The following is a 16,118-nucleotide window of genomic DNA, read 5'->3' on the forward strand; positions in this document are numbered from 1 at the left end:
CTGATGGAGATGAAGGAGAGCCGACCTGGATCAGTGCTTTAAAAAAACGTGCATGGGTGCTGGGTGGTAGAGGCTGCACGGCAAAAAAGCCCAGCAGCCCCTGAGTTTCTTTGAGGAAGGTGCAATGTACAGTAGTAGCGTTGTGGGTGGGAAAGTGCTTGGATGACATTGCTGCTGTCCGGGGGTCAAAGCTGGCTTGGATAGCCTCTGTCTTGGCTTGAAAGGCAGCTGGCTTAGGCTGTTGCTTGGTGTTGAGGAGGAAGCGGACCGGTATCTTTTGCTGAAGCTCTGATGCAGTTCATTGCTGTCAGCTTGCTGGCTGAGGAATAATGTGTGAGTTCCTAAAACAGAGGGAGAAGGTTTATTCCAGGTATTTGGCTCCTGTGTGGGTTCGACCAGTTTCCTCTCCTAACACCTGCTCTCCCTGCACATGGGTTTGCTGGAGGAGAGTTGCAGATCTTCTGGCCATCTTGTGGAACAAGGCCCAAGATTATATCCATTAAACTTCTCCCTCTTGGCTTTGAGAAAAGGAGAGGCTGTGAGAAATTGTACGGAGACTGGGCACCTATAAATAGATGTCGGACTAGAGGAGGCTTTGAAATCTTAGCATGCTGCTTCTGAACAGATAGTGTCTGTTAAACTGGTTGGGTTGACACTAGCATCATAATGTTTCCTTTTATTTCTGCTGAGGTGGTTGGCTTTTAACACTTTGACCGAACCATACAACATCTGCCAAAAAATTCTTCCTCAAAAGGACATAGAGAAAATTCTCATTTAAATAAAGTGCTGACAATTGGAGTCTAGTTTGAGCTCATTTAAATGGGATTTTTAAATGACTACCCTTCAGAAAAATCTTTAGTTTCTTCTTCCCTCCCTTAAAATGCTTGGAATTGATAATCTTGTGTCCTTAATTTGCTCTCAAAGTATTGCACTAGATAGATTCCCTGAGATCTATGTTGCTGTGAAAAATCTGCAGTACTGAGGTACAGTATCACAACACTGGTAGCACTGCTAGGCTTTTATTTTGTTTTTTAGGTTTTGGAGTTTTTTGGTTTTTCTCTTTTTTTTTAATGGAATCTTTGACATCTAACCAAAAGGGTGTCTATTCAGCTTCCCTGAATTCAGGGTGCTTGCATATGTTTTAGATCTTATGGATCACTGCTCTTTCAGCTTGTCTTGTTGAGAATTAATTAATATGGAAATTATTGACAAATGTACTGTACTAGCTCGGTGGAATGGTATCTGTTCTGCTGCTCTATTAGTGGGCCAACTGCATGCTCTTAAGTCTCTAAAATGATTGAAAAGCTGTTGCAACATAGGTGCAATTGGACCTTTTTTGAACTGCCTCTTGTGCCCTTTTTTTCTTTAAAAAAATAGTGGAATATATTAAATCGTGATGGTTTCTTTTCTTTTCTTTTTTTTTATAATAAAAGAAAAATAAGAAAGGAAGTAGTGAAAATATGCCTGAATAGTACAAAAGGGTTTTAAGAAATGCTAATAGGATGAATATCTGCAGGAACCCTGACTTCTAGGACATTTCTTATTTAGAGCGTAGAATTTTAATCTGATCTTTATTTTAATTTTTTCTTTTTTTTTTTTTGTACAGAAAGGAAAAGGAAAGGAAAGGCTTTGTAAACCTCAGGGAGGTGGAAAGGAACAGAAATCTTGGCAGTATGACTTACTTGGCATTTTTAGTTGATATTTAACCATAGTAAAAGCAGGAAAACCAAGTAATCGATCAAATAATTTGACTTGATTTTAAGTTGTTAAGGATGTGATCAGAGCATTGTCCTCAAACACTGGGTATCTTTGGTCAACACCAAGATTCAGCTTGCTGTTAAGTCCATGTGTTTGGTATTTCTATGTGCAGAAACAGAGGTCAGTGATCTGCAGAAAACTTTATAGTACCAAAATGTCAAGCAAAAGACTCTTTAGTATGAGTGTGTACAGTGACTCAGTCTCTGAATTCTTGTGTTATTCTAAATGTATTTGTTTGTAGAAATTGTAGTTTGAATGTCATTTTCTGTAAGTTCAGTGTCCTGCTTTAAACCCATACTTTCTGTTGAGTGATTTAAAGTTCTCATTGCGTGTCCCAGACTTGTGAGTGCCCTTTGATCCTCTGTGCAGGACACTGATCAGTGAATCTTTTCTCATGCTGAAGAACTGGGGGGAATTTCTTTTTGCTCAAGAGACAGGTATGCACTTGGGATCTCCATGCAGATGTGGAAGGAATAACATTCTCAAGATCTGAAAGGATCTCATATGTTAAAATTCTCCGTCGTGTTCTGTGCTTAAACTAAAAATGGATAAAACCTGGAAGGGTTGGCCTTGCACATGTGGTAAAAACCTGAGTTTTTAGAAGCATCCTGCAACTGGAGGTGTAAAGACACTACTGGATTTATTTGTGTGGAAATGTGACAGAATATGATGGCAGGGTTAAGAGCAAGTCTGTGAGAGGGAAAAGCAGTTTTACCGTCCCCCACAAGAGGAGAAGCTCATATGGGGTGCTGGAGAAGAGTGAGTTTAGTTGGGTGTGACATGTGAGAGACGGGCTGAAATACAGATGTGCTGGTCACTATTATAGGGCTTGTATGATTCCATGGTCATTGCAAGCACCTGCAGCTGGATCTCAGCTTGTACTACAGCAATACTGTAGTGCAAGAAAGCATGGTGATAGTAATGTGCTATCCTGTGGCTTAGAATTGCTTTTTTTCAGAATAAAGCACACCTGAATTATGTAGTTTTGGCTGATGTCACTCTTACAAGAATAATAGAGACCAAAAAAAGATAGAAAGAAAGGTTAGGACAGGGGTTCTTCCATGTGTAAACATTTACTTTCTTATTTTAGGTTAGAGTCTTTGAAGTTAGAGTAATTACACAACCTTTGTTAAATAATAACAGTAAGAATTGAAAAATGGGATGTTGTCTACTCTTATCATCATGTTTTAATTATTTTCAAGGTCTGTGGCTTAAAAGAAAAAGGTGCTTCATACAGTTTTTCATATTGGCAACCATTCCATGGGTTTTACACATCAGTTATTTAAATAACTCATTCTAGTGTCCAGGTCTCATGAAACCATGGTAGAAATTCGAAAGATACTGAAATCAGATGACGATTTCAGGTTTACTAGCAACAAATGCTATTTAATAAATTACCTGTACATGTTTTTTAAGAGTATTGACTAGTTTTACATTCTGACAAGGAAGTGTTTGAGAGTAGGGACTTGGTGAAATCCATGCTTACTGCATGTGGTTTCTATAAACTTGTTTTTGGGGGAGAGGGACACAAAGCATGATGACACATGACACACACAAATTCTTTGTATTTTACATAAAAATATTGCTCCTCTTGCAGCTTCTGCTTACACAAATCCCAAAGGATCAAATTACTGTTTCAGTTAAATTCACTTTTCCAGTAGGTGGAGACAGTTGTTGATTTGAAATAAGCTTAAGCCTTTACATTTTTATTGCAAACATTTTATCAAGATACTATTGAAATAATGAAAACTAGGATGTAAGAAAAAGTTTAAATTTTTATTTTAAGATAGTTTACTTAAGCCTCTTACTGAAGGAGCTGAGGCATTCAAATATTGCTTCTGTAGTAAGAGTGGCTACTCAAATAGTTTGGGTTTAATTTTCTAATTATCTCCACCCATTGGTCAAATATGCATTAATGAAAAGTTTAAGTTATACCTTTTAAAATATCCAAACACAGGATGGAGGAAAGTACATTGAGGGTAAACAGACTAAGGGTAAAAAGACTGGGTAAAGTTTTTTTTTAAGATTAGTAACACAAGGTAGGGGAGCTGTCAAGTAAATGAGCAGGAGAATAAAATAAAGATGTATCAGCCATTCTGACTGTGTTATTCCATTCCATGATACATTTTTTAAACCTATTTTATTCCATATTCATTTATTAATTGTTCAGAGATCTGACTGCAGGGGTCATGTCAGAGGTTTTGCATGTAAAACATGTCAACAACTTTTTATGTCATGTTGATTTATTTTTTAACAAGTCAGTGGGCCAATTGGTAAGTCAGCCCTTACATATCTTATTAAAATTCCATCCCATTCCTTTCCTGGTCCTCTGTTGAAGTTTACATCTTTTTGGCAAGATGCATCTGCTTATGCAACAGAAGTTCTCAAACTGGGAAGACAGACTATATTCTAGCAAATGAAGTGAGAGAAAACTTAATTTCTCCTTTCCAAGCTATTCTGGCTTATTGTACTGTGAGTTGTGCTGTAGCAAAGGACAGGGTTGCTGCACAGAAATTACTTGAGCATTATTAATTTTGCTGTAGTCATACTGCTGCTTACAGCTTCTCATGCATTCTTCAGATCATTAGAAGGAGCTGTAATTAACAACTGAAAGTTCATTTTACGCATTCTTTGGTAAAGAACATGCAAGCAGGGAGAAGTTGTTAAGTGAAACTTAATGTTCATGGAGTGTGTGACAGTAGGGCATTCAGTCATCTGAATTCAAGTCAGGCAGACAGTCTCTCTTCTCAGATCTGCTGGCATGGCTCTGCTGCTTACATATGGAACAGCCAAATGGAATGAGCAGTGCTTGATTCCGTCACTTCTGACCTGTGAAGCCCCTTTTTACCGATTTAATCTTTGTAGTATTCTAACAACTTCCAGGAGCTTGTTGCAGTTGGTATTTGTTTTACATGGTCTTCCCTGAGGACAAGCTCTGTGTATGCATTGCTCTGTGTGGTATTTAAAGCAGTGTTCAACTGAGGCTTATTTATCAAGTGAAACACTTGGTTTCGGTTCTGTGAATTTTGTTTTATTCTTTCATAGCTTTATGTGGGGCAGCTCACTTGCTGCGTGGATAAAATTCAACCTTGGCATAAGCTGGTTGTGTGAGAGGAGTTGTCCATCATTAGGTCTGTAATAATCCCACAAGTGTCTTGTCACAAGAGGGATCAAATGGACACACTACCTTTAAGTCATTGTGCTTTGGGAAGCAAGATAAACTGGTAACGTGTGTTGCTGGGTTTTAATCAGCACTTCTGTAACATTACCTGGTCACGGGGCAGTAATGACTGTGCTTGAATTGCTCCGACTGATGGTTGAGAGCCTTCACATCTGTTTCATGTTCTTGTTGCTGGAGGGGAGAAACGTTTGGGCAGTTTTGAGGACAGGTTGTAAATACACAAAGAGAAAGGGGTATGGGAGCACCAAAGAGTTGAATTGTCTCTTGAGTTTGCCACATCACTTGATGAGAAAAAAAATCCATCCATCCATCTCTCTTTGTGCCTGCTGCACACACACCACTGGCTCCCAATGGGTAAGCCTTAGGGATCCAGACATTGTTAGAAATCGTGCTATTGGAATGGGAGGTTAACTGGTGTGTACACTGGTGAGAACGTAAGAGGCTTTGGCTGTTTTAAAAAGGGGCAGAAAAGGATTTTGTATTTCATGATTTCCAAGCTGGAGTGCGGAGCCCGAAGGCGCCGGGTCGGCGCGGAAAGGTGGCTCAAGCGCGCTCTCCAGTGGCCGCACCGGGCAGCGGCGCTGGGGTGGGCTCGGCCGTCGGCGCTGAGTGACAGGAGCCAGCTCCTGTCGTGCGGATGGCTGCTTGCTTAGCCGAGTACGCTGAAAGATAAGCTGGTGCTTCTTCACAAATAAATGGCTAAATTCGAAAAAAATTTAAATAAATCTGCTGTTGCCAAAAATTGATTCAGATAGAAATCTTGCTCTTGTAGTTGGGTCAAAAAAGGACTGTCCCGTCCAACAGTCTATTAGATGGGGAGGTTGGTGCAGTCTCCGCTGAGACTTTTTGTGCTGTCACCTGGAAGCAGGCAGGTTTACTGCTGAATGGAATTTATTAGCTATGGATTGAAGCATGCACATTTAACTGTGTCAAATCTTGGCAAATAGCTCTGCAAATAGCACAGACTAACTAAACAGCAGCAGAGAGAAATGTGTAGTTCTTAACAAGTTTAGCACACAGTTCTCAGTCTTGCATCAGATTCCATGCTGTTCAGGAAGGCAGTGTGGGCCTTCAGAAGGAAGAACATCATTGGTATAATCAATGGGAATGGAAAAGAGAAGGGTGGGCTGTTCAGAACGTGGACCTTCAGTGGAAGGTCTCAAGGTGCATTGTTGTAATTTGAAATTTCTGAGATAACTGCTTCATAGATGATTTCAAGTTTCTGATATTGTTTTACTCTGTCTCTCTTTAACTGTTCAAACCATGAACTTCTGGCTCTTGGTAGAGTTCTCTTTTGTAGACAAGGCCTTGTTTGACCACACACCTTGTTTCTCCAAAAACCACAAGTGTTTTATATGACAGTCTGACTGTCAGAGTGGTACTGTTAGGTCTTGCTATTAACTGCAGTTGTTATACTAAGACACTTGAAGTAAGTTTGAGCTTGTAAGAATGTAGTGATTGGTTGGGTTTTTCAAATTAATTTTATTTGTAAGGTACCTGTATAGAGGAACATTCAGTAAACCCATTAAGAATCCTTTCTGTAGAATTGTAAAAATTAGTCAAATTACAAATTTGGTAAAAAATGCATGTGTAATAAGTTTCAGAACAGTCTGTTACTTAACTTAGAATGTATGGTCCCTGTATGGAAAAGTGCAGCTGTATGTCTGTATCACATCAGATGTCATCTGAACAGTTGTACCAGTTACCTGTTTACCTCTTCTGATGAACCTATTACACAGAATGTATACTTCTGTGCACAAAGGCCTTTTCTCACTATGGATGTCAGTATAAAGTTTTTACACATTTCAAATAATAATAAAAAAATAAAATCTCTTGGGCTTCCCTACCCCGGGCATAAATGATTTTACTTTACAAATATAATTACTGTACTTCCAGGAGGTAATCTCTCTGGACAGCCATAGACTAGTTTGAATTAGATTACTCTGTTTTTTCCTCCAGGGTGAGTTAATACATTGAGTTTTATTTTTCTGTAATTACTTGAAAATTTAGATCACTTTTAATGCTTACTATTTTTTCTTATAACTAGACTGGGAAAGTTAAGAGTACTTGGCATTTGAAAGGATGACATTAACTTTTTTTCACCCATAACTTTATTTCCTTCAGGTAGGTATCTGTTCTGCTCCTCAACTTCATATAGTTCATGCTAAATTCAATTAGTCTCAGTCGTAGAGTTTCTTAATTTGGAAATACTGGAGATATTTACTTAATAAGCAGAGAGTAAGCACACTAAATCTTTCAACTGTGACATTTAACCAAGTCTAGCTAGAGCAATGTTTCTGTTAAATCTGTATTTCCAGAGTTCTGGGTTTGAAATATTTCCAATAGTTTGGCAGTAAGCTTCATGAATAAAGCAAGTTACTACTTTTACCTCTGTTACAAAATCTTTGGACAGAAAGCCAGTCAGTGTAAAATAAATAGAGGAGCAGAGTTGGTCAGGGGAGATAGTCAGGAAAATGTTTTCCCTATTTTTTTTGTGAACTTCATCAGGAAGGGCAAATCTCTGGATAGATGATTGTGAACTATGATTGGATGCAAATGCATTTATATAAATGACCTGTTTGTATTTGGATTTTACTTACTTTAAGAAGCAGGAATGTACCTGAGCAGTAGATGAGAAAAGACTACAGAGATTAATTTGCAAATTAACCTTCTAATAATACAGTGCTGTTTTGAAATAGAAGGAAATCTTTGGTGTTTTGAGGTCTCAGTATATGACTTCCTGTTGGTGTTGAATACAGGACTAGCCAGGATATTTGTTAGAGATGGTCATTTTAGTTCTGTAGTTGGCATCTACGTGCAGGAGTATTATGTAGTAATGCAAAATACAATGTTAAAGGGAAAACTTGTTCTTGTGTTGTCAATGAAGTCCTACAGCCTAAGTAACATGTAAGTCCATTGCAAACCTGAAAGTACTTGGGTCCCACTGAATACAGTAGGTTTTCAAATAATAAGTACTGTCATTGGGGCAGACTGAAGTTCCAAGCTCATTTTTCTAACATGCAGTGCAGCATCTGAAACCATGCAGAATCTGTCAGGAGCTCCTATTAATGTTATCTCTGAGCAGATTTTCAAGAAGGCAGAAGACATGGATGTCTCTTGATGAGAAGAAGCTGGGGCCAGAAGAATTAGTGTCTGGATACCTTAAATTCAGCTTCCAGTTAGGCATAAAGAAGCATAATATGGTCCCCAAGTGCCTAGACATCATTACCCGAAAGCCAATGAAGAATTCATTGTGCTAATGCGCAACAGCAGCAGATTCCAAAATTTAATGCCTTGTTCACGACTAAAATAACATCTTATGTAATTGCCCTGGGCCTGCAAATTAGCAGCTTCCAAAAAGATCTTACAGCTTTGCAGAGGGGATTGAAAACTAAGACAGCAGAATGACTGATAATGGTAAAGGCGTAAGATTTGAAGGTCTCCAGGAAGTCCATCCCTGAGCAGAGAACAGATCATACATTTGCCACTCTTTCTTTCTCTGCTCTTCTCCAAGTCATTAGGGAGCCAGTATAAATGCAAGAGGGTGACCTGAAATACCAGGCACATGCTAGCAGCTGTGGGTGTGGCTACCTGTAAGAAAATGATTCCTACTCTCTAATATTGCACTGAAGAAAGACCCTGCATCAGAAACTTTCTCTTGCTTGATGTGATCATCCTCTATGTTAGGATATTACCCGTTTGAACTGGGCAGGGTTGATACCAGTAATGGATTGGAAGTCGCAGTCTGTCTTTTAAAAATATGTATATTTTATTTTGTTTGTGTGCTTGCATGCAACTGCATACATATATGGAAACATACAGAAAAAATAAAAATTTTTAATAAAATGTAGTATTTTATATAAGTGTATGTTAAGATGTGTGTGGGTGTATATATATGCATACATATGTATCTTAAAAAAAAGAACACTTGTGTGTAAACAGAAAGCTCAACATCCATAAACTGTCTAAGAAAGCATAAAAACAAGTAAGCATACGAGACATTTTCTCTAGATAATCTCCCAGAATCTGGCTAACATTTAACCTGAAGATTTTTAAAATTAAATTAAGTTGTGGATTGTTTATATAATTTGTGTTGGGTGCTTTTACCATTCAATAAGCTTCCATTCCAAAACTGGTCTCAACTTCTTAATGGACTAGTATTTATACATAAATTGCTAGTGTGTACTGGAGATCTGTTTGATTAAACATGAGAAACTCTTATCCTTGGATTGGATTACTGTTTAGTTTCTTTAAATAATTGACAATGGATTTTCACTGAAGTGCTTGATAACTGAGAGGTGATACGTGCAGCATTGTAGCCTTCTGTGAAGATTGAACCAGTACTCGTTCTTGTTTTGGTAACAGAGCTGGTAGCAAGTTTGCAGCAGATTAATGATTACCCATCTTTTAGTTTAGGAAGCATGTCAGACTGACCAGGATACCCATAGGTTGGTCTTTGGTGGGCTCCATTCTGCCTAATGATGTGTCCAGGTGAAACAACAGCAATAGATGTTTAGCCTCCAAACGCTGGAGCTTGTAAGCCTGTTTACATATTTCCCTGCTCTCTAGAAATCTGATGGCTGCCATGTGACATGTTCCTTCACAGGCACCTTGTATGAGGTGGACCTAGCGTTGGCGAATATCTTAGTGTGGCTTTAAAGGTTTTCTGCCTTTAGTGTGGGGTTTTAATAAACACAGAAAGCTAAAGTGTGTTGGGAGTAAAGGAAGAACATTCTAATAGTTTGAATTTTGGGTTGTTTGGTCACTGAGGCCTTTGAGCTTACGGTGTGCTCTGATATAAGGTGGTCGTCTGAAGCTAAAGGGAAGACTTCTCAATTAGCAATAGAAATGTTCTTTCAAGTTAGTCTGACAGTACAGTATCCTATGCCTGGAAGCATGTTCAACTGATCTGTGGAAATGCATAGATAGTAAGGAAACATCACTGTCTCAATTCCTGTGATTAAAAAACATCCTTCCTAACATCCCCCTTCACATTGTCCTGTATCAATATGCAAAATTTGGAACAAACTGAAGGAGCTGGCTCATCTTTTCATCACTCACTTCAGTCATTCTATAGGTAACTAGCAGTTTTCTAGATTTGGTATCACTTGGAAAGCATTCCAGTTTTACAGCAATAAGCAATGATTTTAAAGCTTCTAGGTTCAGTCTTGTGATGTAAGGAAGAGGAATGGAGTCAGGTGTTATAGATCATCCTGTATTAGCAGTGAACTGGAGATGTGTTTTCAAGTGAAATGACCTTGATACAAGATCTTAGAATCCAAACTCTGATTTCCATACAGACTAAAGGTTTAGTGTTAGAGAATTCGTTTCTACAACCTGCTGGAAATGTGGTGTCAAGGATTCAGACAGACATAAAGAGCTCTTTCCCCTTTACTTTCCAATCTATCATCTTCTTACTCATTGGTAAAAGTCACAGTTCTCATGTTCGGTCCTTTTGGTGGGTTAAGAGGCAATAATGAAGTAATGTCCCAATACAGTTCTCTAGAAAGCTTTTAAAAAATACCTTTTCAAGGTGACTTTCTTATCATCTTTTAGTAGGAAGTGTAATCATTGACAACTCCTAGTTTGGCCTGACTGCAATGTGGAAGGTCTCAGGCTTGACAGAAATTGGGAAGCATGTAAAAATAAGAACAGTTTCATTACTAAGAACTTGATCTAGGCATTTATAGGTGTTCTTTCTTCTTTGGAGAAGAGATTTTGATAGTGGTAGGTAAAACAAATAATTAGGTGAGAGGTTTTTTATTTATTTAGTTAAGTAATAATGCAACAGAAATGAAAAGATATAACACAACATATGTGGAGTGCATAAAAAAATGGACTGACCTTTCCTATCCCAAGTTGCACCAAGAGGGCAGGTCATCTTGCTCAGAGAAGTGACAAAAGTTAATCTAACTTCTACTCTCAAAACCAGCTATAACTTGATTGTCTTGATATGTTGAAAGTGAGGCTTGACCAGACTTGTGTTTTCTCTTGAAGAAATAGATCCTTTGGAAAAAAAAAACTGAGGAAGTGTAGCATGAATATGCTTCTTGTATAGAAATAGGAAAAAAAGAGTAAAATTTACCAGCTGTACATTGAATATTGTCTTTCCAAGTGTTGCCCAAAAATACTCTTGTGCATCTGAAGATGTTGAATGCATCATAAATCTCAGCTAATATTATCTAGAATTGCTCTACTTAGTTATCTGTGACCAAAATTAGAATCCTGCTAAAGCTTCTATTACGTAGTTTTTAGAGTTCAGTGGCAGCTTCTGAGTGAATTAAAAGGATGAAGAAAGGCAAAAGAAGTGAAGCATCATAAGAAGGCTCTTGAGATCTTGGCCATCCTATTTTAAATTGGAATTTAAACATGTTAGGAAGGTCTCTGAATGTCTATAACACAGGTTGCTTTTATTCAAGATAATCATTCTTTTTTTTTGCAGCTGAGCTGCCATTTTGGTTTTAGTGTCTACTCTGATTATTAAGCATTTGGTATACTTAGGAAACAGAGTACTTTCTTGTGTGAACAGAAATAGGCAGTGAATAGAAGGATAGTAGAAAAATCTTGAGTCTGTATGAACCTAATGGATTAATCAAGAGTTATACTGTGTGGCATTTCACAGTGGTACTTAAGGAAATACATGCAAATACCTCTTGTCAGCCTGTTTTGAGGGGATCTGAACATATAAACCTCTAAATGAGTCTTTCCATTCAAGTAGGTCACTTCCTTTTTATTCTTTTTTTTTTTTTACATAATTTCCAAACCAACTTTAACTGATGCCTTAACTTGGAATTCACTGGGGCTGGTTACCTGCTTGCAGCTAAACTTACACTTAAATCCTTTTCAGTAATATTTTTGCAAATTCTACTTCTCTGGAATATTGTCTAACAAAATTTTTTAAAGGCAGCAGGCTGAAAGAGGGGCACAGTGAGGGACTCAGCATTGGGAACCTTCCTCTCTTTCATGTCAGCGAAGAAGCATTGTGTCATCTTCCAGGCAGAGGTGCCAGTCTGTGTACATGAAGACAGGTGGAGCAGGTGACAGTTCCATTCAAACACTATCCCTTCCAGCATGGTGTAAGCACCATGTAGTAGTGCTAGATTGTGTACAAAAATGGCAGATAGGTGTGATTTCCTAGGCCATTAGCTGGAATATATGAGACATTTCTCATTTTTTTGTTTTTCCTACTGAGCTACTCCATTTGCTGTATCTAGTTTTTCTAAGTTCATTTTAATGTGTTGCCTACTTTCCAGCCATTTTTTCCCTTTTATTCAATAAATTTTCAAATAATTCACTATTAAGTGGGTGTTCAGGACTTTTAGCTCTCAAACAAAATTTTACTTGTATGTCTGTGTTGGAGAGATGGCCAACCTGTCTGTGTATGATAGGGTATTTGGCTAAGTGATTTGAACTCTGATGTCAGGGTATGTGCACAGGTCTTTGTTCTGATGGCTGGTATGATGGCTGCAAAAAACCCATGAGAGAGAATCTGACACTAAGATGATCTTAAATTTGTGCATCTTGGTGGTGATTAAACTCAATGAAATATGTTTTCTACCCTTTCTGAAATATAATCCAACAAAAGTCTTCAGAGGATTAAAGTCAGTGAGTTTTTATAGAGGATTATTTGTACATGCTGTTGGAAGTGCTGTGTCTGTGAATACATTTGGGATGCTGTTGTATGTGTCTTGTATGGAATCTTGAAAGTCATAGAACACTGTATTGTGTGGCTTTGCTCTGCTGTTAGCACAGTAGATTCAAGTAAAAATGTTTGGTGAAGCAAGAATGACTGGGATGCAGTTGCAGTGATATTTTCATGCTTCAGATTTATGGTGGAGTCTTGCAGCTCTGCTACACAAAGCAGATTTGTGGTGTGCTATAAACTTCTCATTTCAGTCTTTGCATTGTTTTTCTGTATCTGTCATACAGAAAAATCTGTATCCACCTGTTCTTGGAAAGCCCCAGAACTGAAGAGCGAGACTGGTAGAATTACTATACAGATTTATTCATTTTATTAATTCTTGAACTTAAGATAGTCTTCCAGAGCACATCTGATGTGTTCTCATAAAGTACTGTGTAAGTGTTCCTTTCTCACAAAAAGATACCTGTTCAGGTTCAGGATATCTCTCTGGAACAAGAACTGCCTGCAGAGTGATGGACTTTATTTAAAGAATTAAGAAGACTAATGAACACTTAAGTCTTTGGGAAAAAATCCTGTAGGGGAAGGGTTCTGCAGTATTCTGCTGGTATTTAGCATGGATGAGAATGTTTTTCTGTTCATGTTTAAGTTTCTGGTTGGCACACGAGACCAGGAAATTGCAGGTCTTCTTGATGTCCTCTGTTTTAACTTGTTTGACATGCTAACAATTCATTTATTAAGCACAGGAAGATCACAGTTTTAAGCACATGTGAAATTTATGTAACTGTATAGTGAATTTCAAGTACTTAGAGTGTGTATCAAAAAATTATCATGAGACTATTTAATTCTTTACCCTTTCAGTCATAGTTTAATCCTATGTTGAGCCAACGTAATGCATGCCTGATTGAATCTTTATCCTTCATAGCTCTTGATGTCCATTGTTCTGGACAGAGGCATGGTAATTAATTTGTGAAAAGATTTTTTCAATACAGAGACTTGGCTTCTTTTTTGAAGTACTGGCAGGAGCTCATTCAAAGCAGTCTCTCTGGTATTAAAAAACAAGTGTTGATTCCTTCTGTGTGAAAGTTGGCTTGTCTCAGTCTGAAAACTTACGCTGAGAAGTGATGTGGTATTTAAATCCTGACGCTGTCTTTGGAAAAACAGAATCTCTGCCAGATTTTCTGCAGCTGAGAAAGCTTCTTTCATGTTTCAAATGCTTCAGTCATTGAACACAAATTCCTTCCTACAGGATCAAATGGGATTGCTATAACTATGACAAGTTACTGTAGAGGAATACCCAGTGCCATCAATAAGCTTGATTTATGGAAAGGATATTAATGAAGATAGAAAGGTCCCTTTCCAAGCAATATGGTGTTGGTACTGCTGAGGTTTGTTACAAACAGTATTCCAAAGGAGGTTTTGACACAATGATCTGATGTTTCTAAAGGATCTCTTAATGTGCAAACTAATGCCAGTAGGCTCTATGAGAAATCCAGTTAGTGCTTACCAGGCTGCTAGGCTGGTGCCTTTTTTAGTGTGCCACTGGATCTGTCCAAGGACAGGGGTTTGGGAGTCTACCTGCCTGTGGTTTACTTTATTAGATCTGTTTCTTCAAGCTTTTCCCTTCCTGACTGGACCAAAAAGCAAGTTAAAGTCCAGCATGTGTCCTTTCAGTCAAGCAGTCTTTTCAACTTCGCACACATGTGTAGCTGACTCTTAGGATGCATGTACCTGAGGAATCAGGATCTGTTGACTTAGGGAAGTGCAAGCCTGGGCTGCTTAAAAGTTTCAGCTGCTCTTTGAGTAGAGATCGTCAACAGGTTCTGTCACAAGTCTAAGACTTTTCTTCTACAACATGACAAGTGGAATGTGTGCAGGTCTTCTGAGGGCTTTGTTAATAGACAGGGTTTCTGACAAGTTGAAACAGAATCAAAATTCCATTTGGGTGTTGGGCATGTCTTCAAGAAATGTGTAGTGAAAAGTGAAAGAAATAGAGATGATTATTTGGAAAAAATAAGTAAACAGGTTGATTTCCTTTCTGCAAATAGTAATTTATACTTCTGAAAATGCATTCCTGGACTATGTTGTTTCAGACCTTTCAAAATCCTGAAGAAGAATGGGGCCAAGCTTGTTGTAGACAATGACTACTCCATCTATTTCTTACTATGTTATGTACTGTATAACCTGTCTTCTGAGATAGGACTTGTTTTGTTTTGGGGTTTTTTTTTTTTTATGATCATAAGTACTTGCAACAATGTAGTTTTGACCTTGTAACCCCCAAAAAGTTATGTAAAAAGACATCTTAGCCCTTTCAAGTTTTCTTGGGGACTTGAAGGTAATTTCATGTTAAATTATTCTACAATATTAAAATGAGTTGTGTCCAAAGAACCAATTTATCTGTTGGAGGTTACATTGCTCTCTTTTTATATTGTTCTCAGGCCCAGTACTCTTCAGGGAAAGAGGAATTCAATGGGGAGTAAGATAAGCAGAAACAGCTGTGGATGGGACTGAGAACTCATTTGGTGTGATGAGACAGTCCTCTCAACTGCCATTCTGAAGGTGGCTGGCAAGGCAATTACTTTTTTCCAGGTCAGGACCTGGGACTTCATAAAACCTTTTTGGGAAAAAGCTGTAACATGGAATTATTATTTATCTATTGCAGTGAAATTCCAAGACTGGGGAGAGAGACTCATGATCCCTTAACCTCTGATTGTACATGGGAGGACCTCAATAGACTATTTTGGGAATCCTCTCCTTTTCTGTCAATGGCATTAGAAGTGGTTCTGGCTGCTTCTACCCAGGTGACTGGGCCTTAAAATCTGAGAGGTTCTATAGTCAAAACCAAACAAGGGTTGTACTAGTACTTGTCTGTATTAGTACCCCCCTCTCTTCTCCCAGTCCCTTTCTCTGAGACCACTAAGAAGTGTGGGAAGCAACAGAGCAAAGGACTTCAGTGAAAACTAAGATAATGTGGCTTTTATTGTCTCAGCATAAAGAGATTTGAAGAGAGTTAGTGTATGAGTCTGTGTATGAACTGCTTTTAAGAAACAGCAATTGCAATTTGAAGTCGAGAAAGACATTATCTTACAACTTCCCCCCCGTAGGCTTTCTCATGGCTCAGATGCAGTCAAAAAGCCAAGTTCCATCATGGTCTTGTTTTTACAAGAGAAGCCATTATAAAAGAGATGATGTCATATAGTAAAAGTGTAATTTCAAATCTTTCAGATTTACAGCAATTTGCCTGTCTCAGAAAATGATGAAAAGCCGTGACAGATATTATTCTTCACTGAGTTTTGCAGTGGTGTGAACTGTTCAAGAAGAAAAATTCAGCTGTCTTTGCGTTTGCCAATGGTTCTTTTGAAAAAAAAAGAAAAAAAAAAAAAAAAAAAGCAACCAACCAATCCCTGCCCCCACCCCACAAAAAAACTCAGACAAAATCAAACCAAAACATTTGAACTGAAAAATGTGCATTATTTAAAAGCTCTCTGGTTTTGCTTCAGTTGGAGTGGTGGGCTATGTGACTGAAAATTCAGAAGTTTT

At 38.1% G+C, this 16,118-nt stretch overlaps 1 protein-coding gene across 8 annotated transcripts in view; it reads left to right on the top strand.

The window, feature by feature from the left end:
- PALS2 (protein associated with LIN7 2, MAGUK p55 family member) overlaps positions 1–16,118 on the top strand; it is a 59,457-nt gene that overhangs the window by 1,039 nt on the left and 42,300 nt on the right. For 2 of the 8 annotated variants that reach the window (XM_085573145.1, XM_085573146.1), the window contains exon 2: positions 15,017–15,167. The exons of 5 other annotated variants lie outside the window; for them this stretch is intronic. The gene's annotated coding sequence lies outside the window, so the exon portion shown is untranslated. Of the gene's footprint in view, positions 1–396; positions 15,168–16,118 lie in introns of those variants that run through there. One more of the 8 variants, XM_085573147.1, reaches the window with a different exon arrangement.

The sequence above is a fragment of the Lonchura striata genome, chromosome 2, assembly GCF_050655825.1.
Source record: "Lonchura striata isolate lonStrDom1 chromosome 2, ASM5065582v1, whole genome shotgun sequence".
Classification (NCBI taxonomy): Eukaryota; Metazoa; Chordata; class Aves; order Passeriformes; family Estrildidae; genus Lonchura; species Lonchura striata.